Source organism: Melanostigma gelatinosum (genome assembly GCF_949748355.1).
Source record: "Melanostigma gelatinosum genome assembly, chromosome: 6".
In the NCBI taxonomy this organism is placed as follows: domain Eukaryota; kingdom Metazoa; phylum Chordata; class Actinopteri; order Perciformes; family Zoarcidae; genus Melanostigma; species Melanostigma gelatinosum.
Window position 1 is genome coordinate 2,271,000 of NC_136639.1, and position 7,500 is coordinate 2,278,499.

Below are 7,500 nucleotides of genomic sequence, written 5' to 3' on the forward strand. Positions count from 1 at the left end.
ATGAAACTGTTTGTGTGATTATGAGCTCGCAACTCCACTTCCTGTCGAAGCGAACGCAGCGGAAGAGTCTCGTGTTGTGATGATGCAACAAGACCCTCTGTGGGTTACGTCACTGTGGAGGTATCTGACAGGATTCAGGTCTCAGTATAGTCCTGATCCTCTATGAACCAGTCTCAGTGTAGTCCTGATCCTCTATGAACCAGTCTCAGTGTAGTCCTGATCCTCTATGAACCAGTCTCAGTGTAGTCCTGATCCTCTATGAACCAGTCTCAGTGTAGTCCTGATCCTCTATATGAACCAGTCTCAGTGTAGTCCTGATCCTCTATGAACCAGTCTCAGTGTAGTCCTGATCCTCTATGAACCAGTCTCAGTGTAGTCCTGATCCTCTATGAACCAGTCTCAGTGTAGTCCTGATCCTCTATCTGAACCAGTCTCAGTGTAGTCCTGATCCTCTATATGAACCAGTCTCAGTGTAGTCCTGATCCTCTATGAACCAGTCTCAGTGTAGTCCTGATCCTCTATGAACCAGTCTCAGTGTAGTGCTGATCCTCATATGAACCGGTCTCAGTGTAGTCCTGATCCTCTATATGAACCAGTCTCAGTGTAGTCCTGATCCTCTATGAACCAGTCTCAGTGTAGTCCTGATCCTCTATGAACCAGTCTCAGTGTAGTGCTGATCCTCATATGAACCGGTCTCAGTGTAGTCCTGATCCTCTATGAACCGGTCTCAGTGTAGTGGATCCAGGTTTGAATGTAGAACTTTTACTGGAATGCTTTATTTTTAACATCTTACACAAAAGAGTATAAATACTTCCTTCAGTTAATATTCATTTGTGTGAGGAAATACTACTGATATGAATCTAATATGGCATCATTTATTATGTTGAACCACTGGTCGCTGTTGAGCATGTTTTGAAATATCAAACTTCGTTTTTGGTTTTGAGCACAATCTGTTACATGAAGTAGACATTTTATCATAAACTGCCTGATTCATAAGAGATGTTCCACTTCTCCAAATTGCATGAAAGTATTTCCCAGAATTATGACCAATGACACATTTTCACCTTTTTTGTCCTTTTTCCAAAGAAAATTTAGAGAAAATTATAAAAAGAACATGAAATCAGTGTTTACAGTAAATAGGAGGAATAAAGAAACACTATTAAAGTCATTCAGAGACACAAAAGATTTACGAAATAAAAACTACACATCAGAACATTTCACTTCCTGTTTCAGTTCCTCAAATCATCGGGTGCAGCTCAACGGCTCACTTAAAACACGCAAGAGACGAACTTATTGATCCCACTGACCGAACAGTTGTTTATTTTATTACACCTACTTTTTATACATTCATTATTTTGTACTATTATTATTATCACATGTTATGTATACACTGAAAATTAGAGAAAGAAACAAAATAAATATAAGTTATATATATACCCAAAAAGGTTTAGTATTTGTTGTTGCATTCATTTTAAATATATTTTAACTTTTAGTCATCGGCAGTTTGAGACGGTAGCTGGATGAGTGTAGCAATGAACCTGTGATTACTCTGAGGTTAACAGCTACGGAAGCCCAGTAGTGTCAAGACAAACAAGAAGAGAAGTTCACCCTCTGAGCCCCAAACATCTTCACTCTCTTTTATTCTGTGAGCTTGTTTTTGTCTCTTAAATGGCAGATTTAATTTCACTTTCGTGACTTTTCATAATGAGTTTCTGTTGGAGCTTTATTTCTTGTACTTTGAATGTTTTATGGAAAGCACTTTAACTTGTTTTGTCATGTGACTGTTGGTCTCAGCCACAGACTGTATATGTAAGAAGTGGACGTATTCACCGCGACGCTCGTCACACATGATTTATTTCAAGGACCATCGGGAACCTACAAATCTGACTTTTAATTCAGAATTATGAGATACATTTTTATGTCATACTTTTTCACCACCGTCTCTGGAACACAGAGACAAAGTGAAGCTCTTCAGAATAAAACACAACAACAAGATGTTCAGCTCTGTTGTAAAGTTCACATCTTGAGTTTCTTGTTTGCAGTTTTCATTATGAAACTGTTCCTGCACAGAAATTGACTGATTATTATCATAATGAATCTTATTTAACTGAAACAGCTCACACATGACGTGAGCAAAATAAGTGAGTGTCCCTGAATGTGGGACTGTCCCTTTAAATAAGTCAAAGGTTTGAGAGTTGTTTAATTGTTGCCTTCATTTACGCAGAATGTCTTATTGTTGTAATGCTACCATATATACATATATTTATATATATATATATACATATATACATATATACATATATATATATATATATATACTGAAGTAAAGGTACTTAAAGTACCAAAAGTAAAAGTTCTCATTAATTCAGAATCATTTAAGTAACTCGTATAAATGAATGAATGTAGAGAAGTTAAAGTACAATATTTACTTCTGAGACGTAGAGTAGAAGTATAAACCAACATACAACAGTAATACTCAAGTAATCAAAATTGTACATTAGTAAATAAACTTTTTGTGGTTTTCATACACTAGGTGGCAGCAGACGTCCTGATAAACGAGAGAGAGAGAGAGAGAGAGAGAGAGAGAGAGAGAGAGAGAGAGAGAGAGAGAGAGAGAGAGAGAGAGAGAGAGACAGAGAGAGACAGAGAGACAGAGAGACAGAGAGACAACAACTTAGAAAATGCAAAGTAAGGACAATTCTTTTCAAACTCTGGACAGAGAATATTAAGGATAAGACTTTTAATCAAGTGATTTAGACAAAGACGACAATATAAAAAGAAGATAAAGACAAAATAGAATAAGACAGAATTACTTTGTGGCTACATTGTAGTGCAAAACACACGTACACAGTCCCAAATTCAATTTAAAAGTGAGGACATTTTTACTCAGTGAGGCCATTGTTGGGAAAAGTCTGTTAAAGGATGTTTAAAAAACCGTTTTCTCGAGGCCTTCACACACCGAGGCCGTGACGGATGAACGACACAAAGAAGAAGGTCAAATTAAGCGTCCAGGGAATACATTTCCTCCAGACGTGTCCTCACAAAGATAGAAACACACATCTGTGCAGACGCAGTGTGGGTGTTTGTTTGTGTCCACATTTCTCTTGGCGCACGTCCTGTAGACAAAGACCGGTCTGCATGCTCGTGCACGTCTGTTTGTGTGCTCGCGCGTGAGAGACTGCAGATTCTTCCGACCTTGGCCGCTGACCGGTAAGCTGCTGGAAACAGGCAGCGGCTCATCACATATTTACGGCTCCATCTAATTCAGGACTTCATGTGGTCTTATCTTCCCCCGGCCTCGGGCTGTTGGCCGCAGGCTGCGTGAGAAGAGAGGCAGACACATCAGCACCACACTCGCCATGAACGCATGAAAGCACCGTTCACACCGCATCCCATAATGAGCTGTTACACACATTTCTGCTGCTTCATACGTTCAACTCCAGGCCAACGTCTGGTGTGAAAATGAAAACTGGGAGATGTATTTTCTCCGGCTGGAATTAATGATTGTCATAATTTAAAAAAAGTTTCTTATTAAAATGTAGAGAAAAACACAAATTAAAAGTGTTTCTTTCTTTCAATGGCTCACCCAGAACCTAAAAATATTCAGTTGATTAAGATACACAACAAAGAAAAGCAACATTCTCACAATTTACAGCAGAATATATTCCCTTTTAAAGGATACAACATTTGTCCTTTTTAGCCATAATAAGCTGCATGGTGGCAATTTGGTCGAGATTAAAATATCCTAACAGTGACATGGCTCAGCACACATTGTAATACAGAGATTCATGTTCCTCAGAGGATGAGAGGATGAGAGGATTAATTAAGTATTATTGGAATCATGAGGAACTCTTCTTTACTTGTTCCTTCCTAAACTAGCTGTGGTCACACTGGGCGTCTCCCAGTGTGTTGCTGTACAGAAGTGTTCATGCTCCACCTCCACTGGATGATTGAAGTGTGAAAATCAACATGTGGGACCCTGAAGTGTGTTTGTTCAACTCCCACTCAGCCAGTCTGCTCCGAGTCAGAGCGCGAATGTGTTCTGACTCCGTTTCCATCCAAATATAAAGGTGTCGTCATCATCTCCGGGTTTTTCGGTAGATTATACAGTCGACCTGGGTTTTGGATAAGCTGCTCCACATGTTGGCAGCTCACAGACAGAAATACAGAGAGAAGACGTCGGTTTGGGATGTTTGATACCCGAAATAACTTGAGGGGATAAAAGAGGAGAAGAATCAAACACTCACTCACAGATGTGAAAGACAAAGTTTGCATTTTACAGTTTTTAGCAGAACTTTGGATTTTCATGAAAGTCCAGACGTTCATGGTCCCCAGAGGACGAGTCCTGATAACGTTGGTGATCCCCAAACTTTACACCAAGATTTCTACACCGAAAAATGCAGCATTAGCATTTTTCTCAAAGCATAGATAATAACAGGCTAACCATCAGCATGCTATGCTATGCTAACATGTCATGCTCGACGATGCTAAATGTTGGCTAACGTGAAAAACAAAGTCCACGATGTAGAGCTAAGCCTTTTAGCATGCTAATGTTAGCGTGAAGAGAGGTAATATGACAACAGAAGTGATGTTTGTTTGAGCAGCATTGATTTATTTGTGTGTGCGTGATTCACACTGACATGTAATCGACGCTTTCTGTTAACCTTGCAGTGTCGAGCTTCATCAGTAGGGATCTGCATGTGTTGCCTCCCGTGGATCTGACCTCCTCTGTGCAGCAGGACGTGATCCTCACCGGCTTCCCACCAGCTAACAATGACAATTGTGTTTACTGGGACATGGAAGCTGTAAACAGCGCTGCCAGAGACGGAGACAAAGAGAGATGCTTCTCGTCATCATTAATTGGACATTTTCTCTATTTCACCTTTTTTTATGAGAAGAATTTTTCATTTTTGCAGCTTTATTCAGGCACAAAATAAACATCACACACGCCGTCACGGCACCGCTGCTGTATTATGTACAATTTACAGTAAATACAGAACATCACGGCTAATATCAGCGCTGCTTATAATCACAGCCATCAAGTATTAAGGGCTCAGTCAGAGGCCTGAAGACCAGCGTGAGTCCATCTATTCCCACACTGCACAGTCCCACACAGACGCACAGCGACCGCCACCTCTGTTGATGTATTTCACCGCTGTGCTCGGCTGTTTCTCTTTCCCTCTTCTTTCTTTCTTTCTTTCTCTCCGCCCTGATCCCTTGATTGTGATTCAGCGGTGGGGGTGAAGGGCAGATGGAGGCGATGGACAGAGGGAGAGCCTCCCTCAAGTGAAAGGAGTGATTAACGGCGAGGGTGAAGGTGACTCCGACAACACGGAGGAACGGAGAGAGAGAGAGAGAGAGAGAGAGAGAGAGAGGGAACCTTCCAGTTTCAATGTGTGAAAGGGAAAGGAAGGCAGAGGAAGGAGGGGATGAAAACGCTGCAGTGTTTGAAAATAATATATATATGTATGTATATATACATACATATATATATGTATGTATATATATACAGGTGCATCTCAATGAATTAGAATATCATCGAAAAGTTAATTTATTTCAGTAATTCAATTCAAAAAGTGAAACTCATGTATTATATAGATTCATTCCACACAAGGTGATATATACTTCAAGCGTTTATTTCTTTGAATTTTGATGATTATGGCTTACAGCGAATAAAACCCCAATAAGACCAATTTAAAAAAATGATTTTTAACACAGAAATGTTGGCCTTCTGAAAAGTATGTGCATACATCTTCCACCAGCCTCCGCTGGTCCTGAAGTACAGTAGTTTTACTGATATTTGATGTATTCATGTCGCCTGCATGTCTTCTCTTGGAGGAAACAATAAAGTCACTAAATGTTGAGGTGAAACTTGCCGTGTGCTGACAGCATATCGAGTCTATTGACATGCAGCACACTCGCCTTAGAGAACAGCCATTCAGAACAGACGGATGCTGAAGGTGCGATGGCGTCTCGAGGTTCTGCTGCAGCTCGTGTGACACGTTGACTCATAATGAACGTCAGCCCAGACTGTGACAGGATTTAAAGCTGTACCGACATGTTCGTCGTCAGGCATAATGAAGTGTGAGAGATCCAAACGGAGGCAACAAGGAATAAAAGCTAAATCTCACGGGGCTTTAGAGAGAGCAGGCCACGGAGAGATAACATGTTGGAACTTCTGCAGCTGAATATAAAATGTGTTGATTCTTTGTGCTCATCACATGAACACTAAAATGCAAAGAAATTCAAATTTGCATTTGAATTATCAGGATTATAAATCCATTAACTCTGTCTTCTGTTTGTTTTTCCATTGATGAACTCGGTTCAAAGTGTCTGCAGCTGACACGTCCTTTGAAGTTGTATCATGAGCGATTCATGTCTTCAACAGAAGATGCTGCTGTTGGAGCACTTCAATGAAGTCAATCAATGAAGCGTCACTTGATCAGCCACAAGAGGCTCAGCATTGTACAAAACGATGTATTTATTACTGAGAGGGCGCTGAGGCATGAATCAGTAGCATCAACATAAAGCTTTCATAGCTCATGAGACGCACTGCTGCAGAGTGGATCTCACAATCAGAGAGCAGCAAGGATTCAAACACCACAACACCACCAACAATCCACGAGGACGAGGAAGAATGAAGACCTGAAGCACTTACAGGGCTGGAGGGACGCAGATCTTTAAGACCAGAGACCTCTGGTCCGTCTCTGGTTCTCTGGTCCGTCTCTGGTCCGCCTCTGGTCGTTCTCTGGTCCGTCTCTGGTCCGTCTCTGGTCCGTCTCTGTTTCTCTGGTCCGTCTCTGGTTCTCTGGTCCGTCTCTGGTCCGCCTCTGGTCGTTCTCTGGTCCGTCTCTGGTCCGTCTCTGGTCCGTCTCTGTTTCTCTGGTCCGTCTCTGGTCCGTCTCTGGTCGTTCTCTGGTCCGTCTCTGGTCCGTCTCTGGTCCGTCTCTGGTCCGTCTCTGGTCCGTCTCTGTTTCTCTGGTCCGTCTCTGGTTCTCTGGTCCGCCTCTGGTTCTCTGGTCCGTCTCTGGTCCGTCTCTGGTCCGTCTCTGGTCCGTCTCTGGTCCGTCTCTGTTTCTCTGGTCCGTCTCTGTTTCTCTGGTCCGTCTCTGGTTCTCTGGTCCGCCTCTGGTTCTCTGGTCCGCCTCTGGTTCTCTGGTCCGTCTCTGGTCCGTCTCTGGTCCGTCTCTGGTCCGTCTCTGTTTCTCTGGTCCGTCTCTGGTTCTCTGGTCCGCCTCTGGTTCTCTGGTCCGCCTCTGGTTCTCTGGTCCGTCTCTGGTCCGTCTCTGGTCCGTCTCTGGTCCGTCTCTGTTTCTCTGGTCCGTCTCTGTTTCTCTGGTCCGTCTCTGGTTCTCTGGTCCGCCTCTGGTTCTCTGGTCCGTCTCTGGTCCGTCTCTGGTCCGTCTCTGTTTCTCTGGTCCGTCTCTGGTTCTCTGGTCCGCCTCTGGTTCTCTGGTCCGCCTCTGGTTCTCTGGTCCGTCTCTGGTCCGTCTCTGGTCC

At 42.6% G+C, this 7,500-nt stretch overlaps 1 protein-coding gene and 1 long non-coding RNA gene across 2 annotated transcripts in view; both read right to left on the reverse strand.

Annotated features, from left to right (window-relative positions):
• sh2d3cb (SH2 domain containing 3Cb) overlaps positions 1–7 on the reverse strand; it is a 22,240-nt gene extending 22,233 nt beyond the window's left edge. Inside the window, exon 1 of the mRNA XM_079270260.1 lies at positions 1–7. This exon is cut by the window's left edge and continues 52 nt beyond it. The gene's annotated coding sequence lies outside the window, so the exon portion shown is untranslated.
• Positions 8–2,771: 2,764 nt separating this feature from the next.
• Positions 2,772–6,854, reverse strand: LOC306778428. Its single transcript, XR_013772041.1, has 3 exons — positions 6,659–6,854; positions 4,665–4,815; positions 2,772–4,209 (listed from the first exon to the last, which is right to left on the reverse strand). It is a non-coding gene; the product is annotated as an uncharacterized lncRNA (long non-coding RNA).
• Between the last annotated feature and the right edge of the window lie 646 nt (positions 6,855–7,500).